Source organism: Oncorhynchus gorbuscha, linkage group LG02, assembly GCF_021184085.1.
Source record: "Oncorhynchus gorbuscha isolate QuinsamMale2020 ecotype Even-year linkage group LG02, OgorEven_v1.0, whole genome shotgun sequence".
NCBI classification, from domain to species: domain Eukaryota; kingdom Metazoa; phylum Chordata; class Actinopteri; order Salmoniformes; family Salmonidae; genus Oncorhynchus; species Oncorhynchus gorbuscha.
The window spans coordinates 6,693,883-6,707,298 of NC_060174.1; positions in this window are offsets into that span (position 1 = coordinate 6,693,883).

The following is a 13,416-nucleotide window of genomic DNA, read 5'->3' on the forward strand; positions in this document are numbered from 1 at the left end:
TTCCATCCAGCGTGGATTCTTTGATTGAACTCGCTATTCGCATTAAACGACGGGTAGATCTTCGTCACCGAGCTCATAGAAGAGAGCTCGCGTTAACTGTGTCTCCCCTCTCTCCGACACTACCGTCTTTCCCCACTGACTCAGGTGTTGAGCCCATGCAGCTGGGGGGTATTCGCATCTCGACTAAGGAGAGGGAACGGAGAATCACCAACCGCCTCTGTCTCTATTGCGGTTCCGCTGGTCATTTTGTCATTTCATGTCCAGTTAAAGGCCAGAGCTCATCAGTAAGCGGAGGGCGACTGATAAGCGCTACTAGACGGTCCTCTCCGTCAAGTACATGTACTACTTTACCGGTCCATCTACGCTGGACCGGATCGGCAGCTTCCTGCAGTGCATTAATAGACTCTGGGGCAGAGGGCTGTTTTATGGACGAAGCCTGGGCGCGGGAACATGACATTCCTCTCAGACAGTTAGGGGAGCCCACGGTCATGTTTGCCTTGGATGGTAGTCCTCTCCCCAGTATATTATGTGAAACACTACCTTTAACCCTCACTGTATCTGGTAACCATAGTGAGACCATTTCTTTTTTGATTTTTTGTTCACCTTTTACACCTGTTGTTTTGGGTCATCCCTGGCTAGTGTGTCATAATCCTTCTTTTGATTGGTCTAGTAATTCTATCCTTTCCTGGAACGTTTCTTGTCATGTGAAGTGTTTAATGTCTGCTATTTCTCCTGTTTGTTCTGTCCCCTCTTCTCAGGAGGAACCTGGTGATTTGACAGGAGTGCCGGAGGAATATCATGGTCTGCGCACGGTCTTCAGTCGGTCCAGAACCAACTCCCTTCCTCCTCACCGGTCGTATGATTGTTGTTCTGATCTCTTTAAGAAGCGTTTTGCATCCGCTCCTATCCTTGTTGCACCTGACGTCACTAAACAGTTTATTGTTGAGGTTGACGCGTCGGGGGTGGGCGTGGGAGCCATTCTGTCCCAGCGCTCCGATATTGACGATGGGGTCCACCCTTGTGCGTATTTTTCTCATCGCCTGTCACCGTCGGAACGTAACTATGATGTGGCTAACCGCGAACTGCTCGCCATCCGTTTAGCCCTAGGCAAATGGCGACAGTGGTTGGAGGGCGACCGTTCCTTTGTCGTTTGGACTGACCAAAGGAACCTTGAGTACATCCGTTATGTCAAACGACTGAATGCGCGTCATGCTCGTTGGGCGTTGTTTTTCGCTCGTTTCGAGTTCGTTATTTCTTATTGCCCGGGTACTAAGAACACCAAGCCTCATGCTTTATCCCGTCTCTTTAGTTCTTCTGTGGCTTCTACCGATCCCGAGGGGATCCTTCCTGTTGGGCGTGTTGTCGGGTTGACTGTCTGGGGAATTGAGAGACAGGTTAAGCAAGCACTCACGCACACTGCGTCTCCGCGCGCTTGTCCTAGTAACCTTCTTTTCGTTCCTGTTTCTACTCGTCTGGCTGTTCTTCAGTGGGCTCACTCTGCCAAGTTAGCTGGCCATCCCGGCGTTCGGGGTACGCTTGCTTCTATTCGCCAGCGGTTTTGGTGGCCTACTCAGGAGCGTGACACGCGCCGTTTCGTGGCTGCGTGTTCAGACTGCGCGCAGAAGTCTGGTAATTTTTTTTCTGCTTCTGCTCCTGGTCTTGCTGGGTCTCAGTCTGTTCCCTGCCATCGCATCTCTCCTGTTCTTGTTCCTGCCCTTGCTGTGTCTCAGTCTGTCCCTAGTTGTTACTCTCCTGGCCTGTTTGGTCCTGTTTGCTCTAAAGCTTTCAGTTCTCTACCCGTGTCTCATTTTTTTTTTAGAGTAGTACCCTAGTTTCCCTTTTTATCGTTTTTCGTTACGGTCCTGAGGAGAGGAGTTGGGTTCTTTCTCGGGACGTGCTGGACCGTTTGTGATCTATGATTTCCTCCGTTGCCGCCAGTGTTCCTCCTCGAGAGCGCCGGGAGGCGCTCGGTGAGTGGGGGGGGTACTGTCATGTTTTGTCATATATTGTCTTGTCATTATGCTTTCCCTTCTGTTCGTTTCCCTCTGCTGGTCTTATTAGGTTCGTTCCCTTTTTCTATCCCTCTCTCTCCCCCTCCCTCTCTCTCCTCTCTCTATCGTTCCGTTCCTGCTCCCAGCTGTTCCTATTCCCCTAATCAATCATTTAGTCTTCCCACACCTGTTCCTTATCTTTTCCCCTGATTAGAGTCCCTATTTCTTCCCTTGTTTTCCGTTCCTGTCCTGTCGGATCCTTGTCTATTGTTCACCGTGCTGTGTTGTGTATCGCCCTGTCGTGTCGTGTTTCCCTCAGATGCTGCGTGGTGAGCAGGTGTCTGAGTCTGCTAAGTTCAAGTGCCTTCCCGAGGCAACCTGCTGTTCAAGATCAAGTCTCCAGTCGGTTCTCGTCATTACGAGTGGAAATTGTTTTATTTGATTGTATTTTTACTTTACTGGATTAAAGACTCTGTTTTCGCCAAGTCGCTTTTGGGTCCTCATTCACCTGCATAACACCATGTGTCCCCAGTAAGGACCAGGGCAGGACAACAAGCCATTCTTCACAGCCACTTTGCCAGAGGATCAACACTACTGACATGTAGAGGTTACAGGATACCTCCATGTGTCCCCAGTAAGGACCAGGGCAGGACAAGAAGCCATTCTTCACAGCCACTTTGCCAGAGGATCAACACTACTGACATGTAGAGGTTACAGGATACCTCCATGTGTCCCCAGTAAGGACCAGGGCAGGACAAGAAGCCATTCTTCACAGCCACTTTGCCAGAGGATCAGCACTACTGACATGTAGAGGTTACAGGATACCTCCATGTGTCCCCAGTAAGGACCAGGGCAGGACAAGAAGCCATTCTTCACAGCCACTTTGCCAGAGGATCAACACTACTGACATGTAGACGTTACAGGATACCTCCATGTGTCCCCAGTAAGGACCAGGGCAGGACAAGAAGCCATTCTTCACAGCCACTTTGCCAGAGGATCAACACTACTGACATGTAGAGGTTACAGGATACCTCCATGTGTCCCCAGTAAGGACCAGGGCAGGACAACAAGCCATTCTTCACAGCCACTTTGCCAGAGGATCAGCACTACTGACAGACCTGTACAATGGACAAACCTTTTTTCAAAACATCTATCGTTACTTCCCTAAATGTGCCAATAATGTATGCCTCTGTTCCAAACCACTTGAAATCACCCACTACATTTACATTTACATTTAAGTCATGTAGCAGACGCTCTTATCGAGAGCGACTTACAAATTGGTGCATTCACCTTATGACATCGAGTGGAACAGTCACTTTACAATAGTGCATCTAAATCTTAAAGGGGGGGGGTGAGAGGGATTACTTATCCTATCCTAGGTATTCCTTAAAGAGGTGGGGTTTCAGGTGTCTCCGGAAGGTGGTGATTGACCCACTACATGTATTCCAGGTGTCAACGTTCTCCGTCGCTACGAGAGGATTGTGGAAAAGTTGTTTTTGAGATCAGTGTAGATCCTAATACAGGCAGAAGCATGTCTGTTCAACGAAATACAGTACCAAATACATATATTTCTACAAATGTTCCATTTTCTCTGTGACGCTGTGTGCACTGAACTGACATGCATGATTATTGCTGACATTCCCATGTTCAGATGAAGGGAATGAAAGAGTCTGTAATGCACACCACTGCAGCGCCCAACTCAGACAGCTGTATATAAAGCCTTCTGTAGCTGCTGGTAAAGTCATTCAAAGCCTTTAACTTTCTCACTCAGGATGGAACTTTCAGTGCTCCTATTTCTGTCACGTAATGGTGGTATTATAGTAAACCAGACAATAGTTGATCTATTTACCTAGTCATGTAATGGTGGTATTATAGTAAACCAGACAACTCCATAGTAGAATAGTTGATCTATTTACCTAGTCATGTAATGGTGGTATTATAGTAAACCAGAAAATAGTTGATCTATTTACCTAGTCATGTAATGGTGGTATTATAGTAAACCAGAAAATAGTTGATCTATTTACCTAGTCATGTAATGGTGGTATTATAGTAAACCAGACAATAGTTGATCTATTTACCTAGTCATGTAATGGTGGTATTATAGTAAACCAGACAACTCCATAGTAGAATAGTTGATCTATTTACCTAGTCATGTAATGGTGGTATTATAGTAAACCAGAAAATAGTTGATCTATTTACCTAGTCATGTAATGGTGGTATTATAGTAAACCAGACAATAGTTGATCTATTTACCTAGTCATGTAATGGTGGTATTATAGTAAACCAGACAACTCCATAGTAGAATAGTTGATCTATTTACCTAGTCATGTAATGGTGGTATTATAGTAAACCAGAAAATAGTTGATCTATTTACCTAGTCATGTAATGGTGGTATTATAGTAAACCAGAAAATAGTTGATCTATTTACCTAGTCATGTAATGGTGGTATTATAGTAAACCAGACAATAGTTGATCTATTTACCTAGTCATGTAATGGTGGTATTATAGTAAACCAGACAACTCCATAGTAGAATAGTTGATCTATTTACCTAGTCATGTAATGGTGGTATTATAGTAAACCAGAAAATAGTTGATCTATTTACCTAGTCATGTAATGGTGGTATTAAACTAAACCAGACAACTCCATAGTAGAATAGTTGATCTATTTACCTAGTCATGTAATGGTGGTATTAAACTAAACCAGACAACTCCATAGTAGAATAGTTGATCTATTTACCTAGTCATGTAATGGTGGTATTATAGTAAACCAGACAACTCCATAGTAGAATAGTTGATCTATTTACCTAGTCATGTAATGGTGGTATTATAGTAAACCAGACAACTCCATAGTAGAATAGTTGATCTATTTACCTAGTCATGTCATGGTGGTATTATAGTAAACCAGACAACTCCATAGTAGAATAGTTGATCTATTTACCTAGTCATGTAATGGTGGTATTATAGTAAACCAGAAAATAGTTGATCTATTTACCTAGTCATGTAATGGTGGTATTATAGTAAACCAGAAAATAGTTGATCTATTTACCTAGTCATGTAATGGTGGTATTATAGTAAACCAGAAAATAGTTGATCTATTTACCTAGTCATGTAATGGTGGTATTATAGTAAACCAGACAATAGTTGATCTATTTACCTAGTCATGTAATGGTGGTATTATAGTAAACCAGACAACTCCATAGTAGAATAGTTGATCTATTTACCTAGTCATGTAATGGTGGTATTATAGTAAACCAGAAAATAGTTGATCTATTTACCTAGTCATGTAATGGTGGTATTATAGTAAACCAGACAATAGTTGATCTATTTACCTAGTCATGTAATGGTGGTATTATAGTAAACCAGACAACTCCATAGTAGAATAGTTGATCTATTTACCTAGTCATGTAATGGTGGTATTATAGTAAACCAGAAAATAGTTGATCTATTTACCTAGTCATGTAATGGTGGTATTAAACTAAACCAGACAACTCCATAGTAGAATAGTTGATCTATTTACCTAGTCATGTAATGGTGGTATTATAGTAAACCAGACAACTCCATAGTAGAATAGTTGATCTATTTACCTAGTCATGTAATGGTGGTATTATAGTAAACCAGACAACTCCATAGTAGAATAGTTGATCTATTTACCTAGTCATGTAATGGTGGTATTATAGTAAACCAGACAACTCCATAGTAGAATAGTTGATCTATTTACCTAGTCATGTAATGGTGGTATTATAGTAAACCAGACAACTCCATAGTAGAATAGTTGATCTATTTACCTAGTCATGTAATGGTGGTATTAAACTAAACCTGTTACGGTAATGAGTGAAGAGGTGTGGAGTCAGGCGCAGAGAGCAAAAGATGTGGGAAAAAAAACACGCTTTAATGTCCAGGAAACATAACATGTACAAAAGTGGAAACACAAATGAACAGAAATATAAACGGACAGCATGAAACCCAAATGCAAACAAAATACACTCAAACAACAAAACAGACGAACAAGCCTGCACGAAACAGAAGCGGGCTGAACAGACTAATATAACCCTAACCTAACAACCAAACTAGAAACAGGTGCTACCAATTAGACAAAACTAAACGAACACAGAACAACGGATCGGCGATAGCTAGTAGACCAGCGACGACGACCGCCGAGCGCCATCCGAACAAGAAGGGGAGTCACCTTCGGTAATATTCGTGACAAAACCAGACAACTCCATAGTAGAATAGTTGATCTATTTACCTAGTCATGTAATGGTGGTATTATAGTAAACCAGACAATAGTTGATCTATTTACCTAGTCATGTAATGGTGGTATTATAGTAAACCAGACAACTCCATAGTAGAATAGTTGATCTATTTACCTAGTCATGTAATGGTGGTATTATAGTAAACCAACCAGCTCTTAAAGGGGAAATATCTTAAAGGGGAAATATCTTAAAGGGGAAATATCTTAAAGGGGAAAAATCTTAAAGGGGAAATATCTTAAAGTAGAAATATCGTCTTAGAAGGGCAATGACATACTTTGAAGCCCCCGAAAATGTAGTGAATCATCTTTAATAATAATAATAATTTATTATTTATACATTAATATTCATAAAATAATAATTAATAATAATAACAATCAGAATGTGGTGTACAATAAGGTAAATGCAGATGGACAAACCCAACATTTTAGAGAAATAAGTCAGTGGTAACATTTTACACGACACCCAACATCAAAACATGTTATGACGTGTTCATAACCATGTCGTAATGTGTCATAACACCTTCGTGACACAGATTTAGACCTCTTGTGACATATACTACGTTATTTTACGTCTGGTTATGACAAAGAGTGTCAAAACCACACAAAACCTACCACGGTAGACATTTTACGTCTGGTTATGACACCTATATAAGAGTGTCAAAACCACACAAAACCTACCACGGTAGACATTTTACGTCTGGTTATGACACCTATATAAGAGTGTCAAAACCACACAAAACCTACCACGGTTGATATTTTACGTCTGGTTATGACACCTATATAAGAGTGTCAAAACCACACAAAACCCTACCACGGTTGATATTTTACGTCTGGTTATGACACCTACATAAGAGTGTCCAAACCACACAAAACCTACCACACAAAACCTACCACGGTAGATATTTTACGTCTGGTTATGACACCTATATAAGAGTGTCCAAACCTACCACACAAATCCTACCGCGGTAGATATTTTACGCCTGGTTATGACACCTACATAAGAGTGTCCAAACCACACAAAACCTACCACACAAAACCTACCACGGTAGATATTTTACGTCTGGTTATGACACCTATATAAGAGTGTCCAAACCTACCACACAAATCCTACCGCGGTAGATATTTTACGCCTGGTTATGACACCTACATAAGAGTGTCAAAACCACACAAAACCTACCACGGTAGATATTTTACGCCTGGTTATGACACCTACATAAGAGTGTCCAAACCTACCACACAAAACCCTACCACGGTTGATATTTTACGTCTGGTTATGACACCTACATAAGAGTGTCCAAACCTACCACACAAAACCCTACCACGGTTGATATTTTACGTCTGGTTATGACACCTATATAAGAGTGTCCAAACCACACAAAACCTACCACGGTAGACATTTTACGTCTGGTTATGACACCTATATAAGAGTGTCCAAACCACACAAAACCTACCACGGTAGACATTTTACGTCTGGTTATGACACCTATATAAGATTGTCAAAACCACACAAAACCTACCACGGTAGACATTTTACGTCTGGTTATGACACCTACATAAGAGTGTCCAAACCTACCACACAAAACCCTACCACGGTAGATATTTTACGTCTGGTTATGACACCTACATAAGAGTGTCAAAACCTACCACACAAATCTACCGCGGTAGATATTTTACGCCTGGTTATGACACCTACATAAGAGTGTCCAAACCTACCACACAAAACCTACCACACAAAACCTACCGCGGTAGATATTTTACGTCTGGTTATGACACCTACATAAGAGTGTCCAAACCTACCACACAAAACCTACCACACAAAACCTACCGCGGTAGATATTTTACGTCTGGTTATGACACCTACATAAGAGTGTCCAAACCTACCACACAAAACCTACCACACAAAACCTACCGCGGTAGATATTTTACGTCTGGTTATGACACCTATATAAGAGTGTCCAAACCTACCACACAAATCCTACCGCGGTAGATATTTTACGCCTGGTTATGACACCTACATAAGAGTGTCCAAACCACACAAAACCTACCACACAAAACCTACCACGGTAGATATTTTACGTCTGGTTATGACACCTACATAAGAGTGTCAAAACCTACCACACAAAACCTACCGCGGTAGATATTTTACGTCTGGTTATGACACCTATATAAGATTGTCAAAACCACACAAAACCTACCACGGTAGACATTTTACGTCTGGTTATGACACCTACATAAGAGTGTCCAAACCTACCACACAAAACCTACCGCGGTAGATATTTTACGCCTGGTTATGACACCTACATAAGAGTGTCCAAACCACACAAAACCTACCACACAAAACCTACCACGGTAGATATTTTACGTCTGGTTATGACACCTATATAAGAGTGTCCAAACCTACCACACAAAACCTACCGCGGTAGATATTTTACGTCTGGTTATGACACCTACATAAGAGTGTCCAAACCACACAAAACCTACCACGGTAGATATTTTACGCCTGGTTATGACACCTATATAAGAGTGTCCAAACCACACAAAACCCTACCACGGTAGATATTTTACGTCTGGTTATGACACCTACATAAGAGTGTCCAAACCTACCACACAAAACCTACCGCGGTAGATATTTTACGTCTGGTTATGACACCTACATAAGAGTGTCCAAACCACACAAAACCTACCACACAAAACCTACCGCGGTAGATATTTTACGTCTGGTTATGACACCTATATAAGAGTGTCCAAACCACACAAAACCTACCACACAAAACCTACCACGGTAGACATTTTACGTCTGGTTATGACACCTACATAAGAGTGTCCAAACCACACAAAACCTACCACACAAAACCTACCGCGGTAGATATTTTACACCTGGTTATGACACCTATATAAGAGTGTCCAAACCACACAAAACCTACCACACAAAACCTACCACGGTAGACATTTTACGTCTGGTTATGACACCTACATAAGAGTGTCCAAACCACACAAAACCTACCACACAAAACCTACCACGGTAGATATTTTACACCTGGTTATGACACCTATATAAGAGTGTCCAAACCTACCACACAAGGCAAACATTCCAACACACCATAAACTACTTGTCTAACCCTATGTTTATGTTACTTAACATTTTCTGAAATTCACCATATTGAATTATCATTGTAATTGCGCACACTTTGATATGAGATTTGCACCTACCCTAATGCTCTGTTTCTAAATATATATATATAAGAAAGATCAGGAAATATATATGGGGTTACATGTGTGTAATATATATAAATAATATATATTACACACATGTAACCCCATATATATTTCCTGATCTTTCTTATATATCCTAGATATTGGACAGACACTTCCAAACCTTGTTTCTCATTATAGATGTGTTACAGTCTCCTTTAGGCTTTATGAATGTGTTGTTCGATGCATTTCTCTGGACTTACAAGGGGTTAAAATATGATTTAAAAACATATCTGTAAAGAATTCAATGCAACAATAGTTAAGCACTTAAGAAACAATCTTTCAAAAGGAAAAGGAATCTTTTTGGCAGGAAAAAAAACTCAAACATATTTGAGTAAATATGTGTTTTGACACTATTATGTAGGTGTCATAACCAGCCACGCAATATATGTCACAACAGGTGTAAATATATAGGTCAAGACAGTGTTATAACCGTATTATAACAGGTTATGACACGTTATGTCAGCCGTTGGGACATATTATAACAGGTTATGACACGTTATGTCAGCCGTTGGGACATATTATAACAGGTTATGACACGTTATGTCAGCCGTTGGGACATATTATAACAGGTTATGACACGTGTCATAATGGTGTTATGACGCCGGGTGTCAAATAAAGTGTTTACCGAGCTTTTTGTAAATATGAAACATTTCTGGGATCTTTTATTTCAACTCGTGGAACATTTCTGGGATCTTTTATTTCAACTATATGGAACTAACACTTTTACATTTATATGTAGTCACAACGCTGCATCAGTTGGGATACAGGTGATAATGAGTATTGCTAATAGCATATCTGATCATATTCACCATTCACGGGCTATATGCATGGTCCAATTCTGTTTAAAATAATAATCATTTTTACCAATACGTTATTGTGCCCATTTTCTGTAGCTGGAAATCATATTTTAGATGGTATAAGCATCATTGGAAAGTCCTTTTTAAAAAGTCCCAAGAACAATAATTTTCACATTGACTGGCTGACTGGCTAAGTGATATCTCTCTGAGTGAATTTCACAATAATACCTGCAGATTAGCATATTACTGTAGAGTGGAAAGCTGCCACCTCCAGTGACCGCATTTGCGAGAGTCACCCCTCACTAAGCATTTCAGTGTAAAAATACAAATGTATCAGCCGATATATATATATTGTGGTCACGTGAGATGTGTAGAATCAGAGGTCAAAGGGCGCTTTTTAAGGTACCGTTTACTGTATATACAGATGGTTGTCCGAGAGAAAATCCCTTCCTCGTTTAGATCGCTGTTTGTGCATATCTGTATCGATAACACCGTAGCGAAATGAGTACGGCATGGACCTGATCCAGTGCGTCAGATAAAGCTTGGGGATCTCCGTTTGGTGAAACGATCAGTGAGTCTAGTTTAGGTTGGAGCAGCGTTACCAAAAAGAAAGAAATCAACATTGAGATGCATGTAGGGTAGCTTGAACATGGCCACCATCACTACAGTATGTGATTTGGCTGACATTGACCTCATTGACCTGAAAAGGCGGGTCGAGACGGACTGGTAGCTTGTCTTCAACTTCTCTGGATCGTAAGCTCAGAAGCGTTGGCCCGATTCCCCCACGTACCTGCTCCTCATCAAGCCTGATGCCCCCCAACCCCCCCACTCCCCTCCCAGGTACCTGCTCCTCATCAAGCATGATCCCCAATGCTCCTGCTCCTCATCAGGCCTGATGCCCCCCACCCCCCCCGCTCCCCTCCCAGGTACCTGCTCCTCATCAAGCATGATCCCCAATGCTCCTGCTCCTCATCAGGCCAGATGCCCCCCAACCCCCCCACTCCCCTCCCAGGTACCTGCTCCTCATCAAGCACGATCCCCAACGCTCCTGCAAGCCGATTGGGGGTTTTGTGTGCGATAGAATCGATGACTCAGGGAGTCGTGATGTGTTGCTGTTTAAAAGACAAAGTGGATCTTGGTTTTAAGAAATGCACCCAGGGCGCCTGTTCCAGAGGCAATCCTTTATACTGTGATTGAATCAATAGACGTCTGTGAATCCGAGCGCCGCCCACTACTGACTACCATCATGTACTCCCCCTGGGCTTCACCCTAATGGAGTCACACTGATGTCAAATGAAAAGGATATGGTAATAGACATTCACATCATAAATTGAGTTTATTTCATGCAGAAAGATGAACATGCTACACACACTACCCAGACATTTGATTTCTATTTCGTCTGTGATATTGTTAGATGTGTTGGCGGGAACGCAGGAATCCTTAGGTGAGAGCTTAAATAAAGAGCTTGTTAGATGTTTTAATCAGATTTGATCTCTTTTTTTTATAGAGAATATGAGATTATAGTGAGTTTTCCTGTGTGAAGGCAGGTAGGTCAGAGAAAGTGCGTTTTGAATCAAGTCTTGAGGATAATAAGGAAAGGGTTGAGATTTTATTTGTATTTTTATTTTATTTCACATTTATTTAACCAGGTTGACTAGTTGAGAACAAGTTCTCATTTACAACTGTGACCTGGCCAAGATGAAGCAAAGCAATTCTGTACAGATAATATACAGGACTGTCTCAGAGTTGCCAAGTCCTTAAGACTGGGATTGTCCTAACACAGACACCGTACATGTGGATGGTTGGAGTCATGTGCCACACCATTAGAGAATAGGACTTACGTGAGGTCAGAGAATATGGACTTTCACCTTGAGTGTTTAGGACAGTGGCCGTGTCCAAAAACCCATACTAGCGTGCCAGGTCACATTTGTAAATGAGAACTTGTTCTCAACTAGCCTACCTGATTAAAAAATTTTTTTTTTTTTTTCACCTTTATTTAACCAGGTAGGCAAGTTGAGAACAAGTTCTCATTTACAATTGCGACCTGGCCAAGATAAAGCAAAGCAGTTCGACAGATACAACGACACAGAGTTACACATGGAGTAAAACAAACATACAGTCAATAATACAGTATAAACAAGTCTATATACAATGTGAGCAAATTAGGTGAGAAGGGAGGTAAAGGCAAAAAAGGCCATGGTGGCAAAGTAAATACAATAAAGGTTAAATAAAATATATATTTTTAAATAATATATTTAAACTGCATACTATGTACTCATCGTCACATAATATTTAGCACGTAACGTTTAGTAAAAAATATCCAAGATGCCAAGAACGCAACACAATAGTGGCTCCTGACTGGCTGAGTAGCTGGGGCAGGGGGTCGAGTACAGGGTGGATTTTTCCAAATTTAACAGACATTATCAGCCTGATAAAAGCAAATGTTCAGTTTGATTCATTTCTCCAAACTGGTTATAAGATGGCTGTCATATGTGCCTAGGTAATCCATCTATCCTATTTAAAAATGGACTGAAAGCAGAACCAGATCATTTAGTTCTGTTTCCAAATAGTTATCAGTGAACCCAAAGTGCTGCAACATATATACATTCAATCAAACAGCCTAGTAGACAAACCAAAACGCAAAGATAATATTCAAATCAAAAGGCCATTGCACAGAAAATACATTTACAAAATCAGAACTGCTGGAACCTAATAAACAAAAGCACTGATCGTTGGGAACGAGATCAGAATGACTGCTAAGGCCTGATCCATAAATTCAAGCCTACTCTACAAAACGTTCAAATCAAAAGCTGTGATTAACCATGATATCAATAACGCAGCCATACCCAGAATCCCCGGTGCCGACTCAGACATCTAAAGATGGTTCAGTACTTAGTTTAAAGGCTCTGACAAAGACCATCAGAATAAGAAACCATTTTCAATTAGAAAACAGAAATCCACTTTGGGTAAAAAAATATATATTTAAAAAAATCTGTTTTCAAAGATGTAGCCAACGATGCAATACTTGTGATCATTTTAAGGAGAACAAAAACTAGATAGCCTACATTTGAACCGCAGAGGTTTCTCTCTTTGGTATCTTTCCTAATGTTTGTGTTTTGGC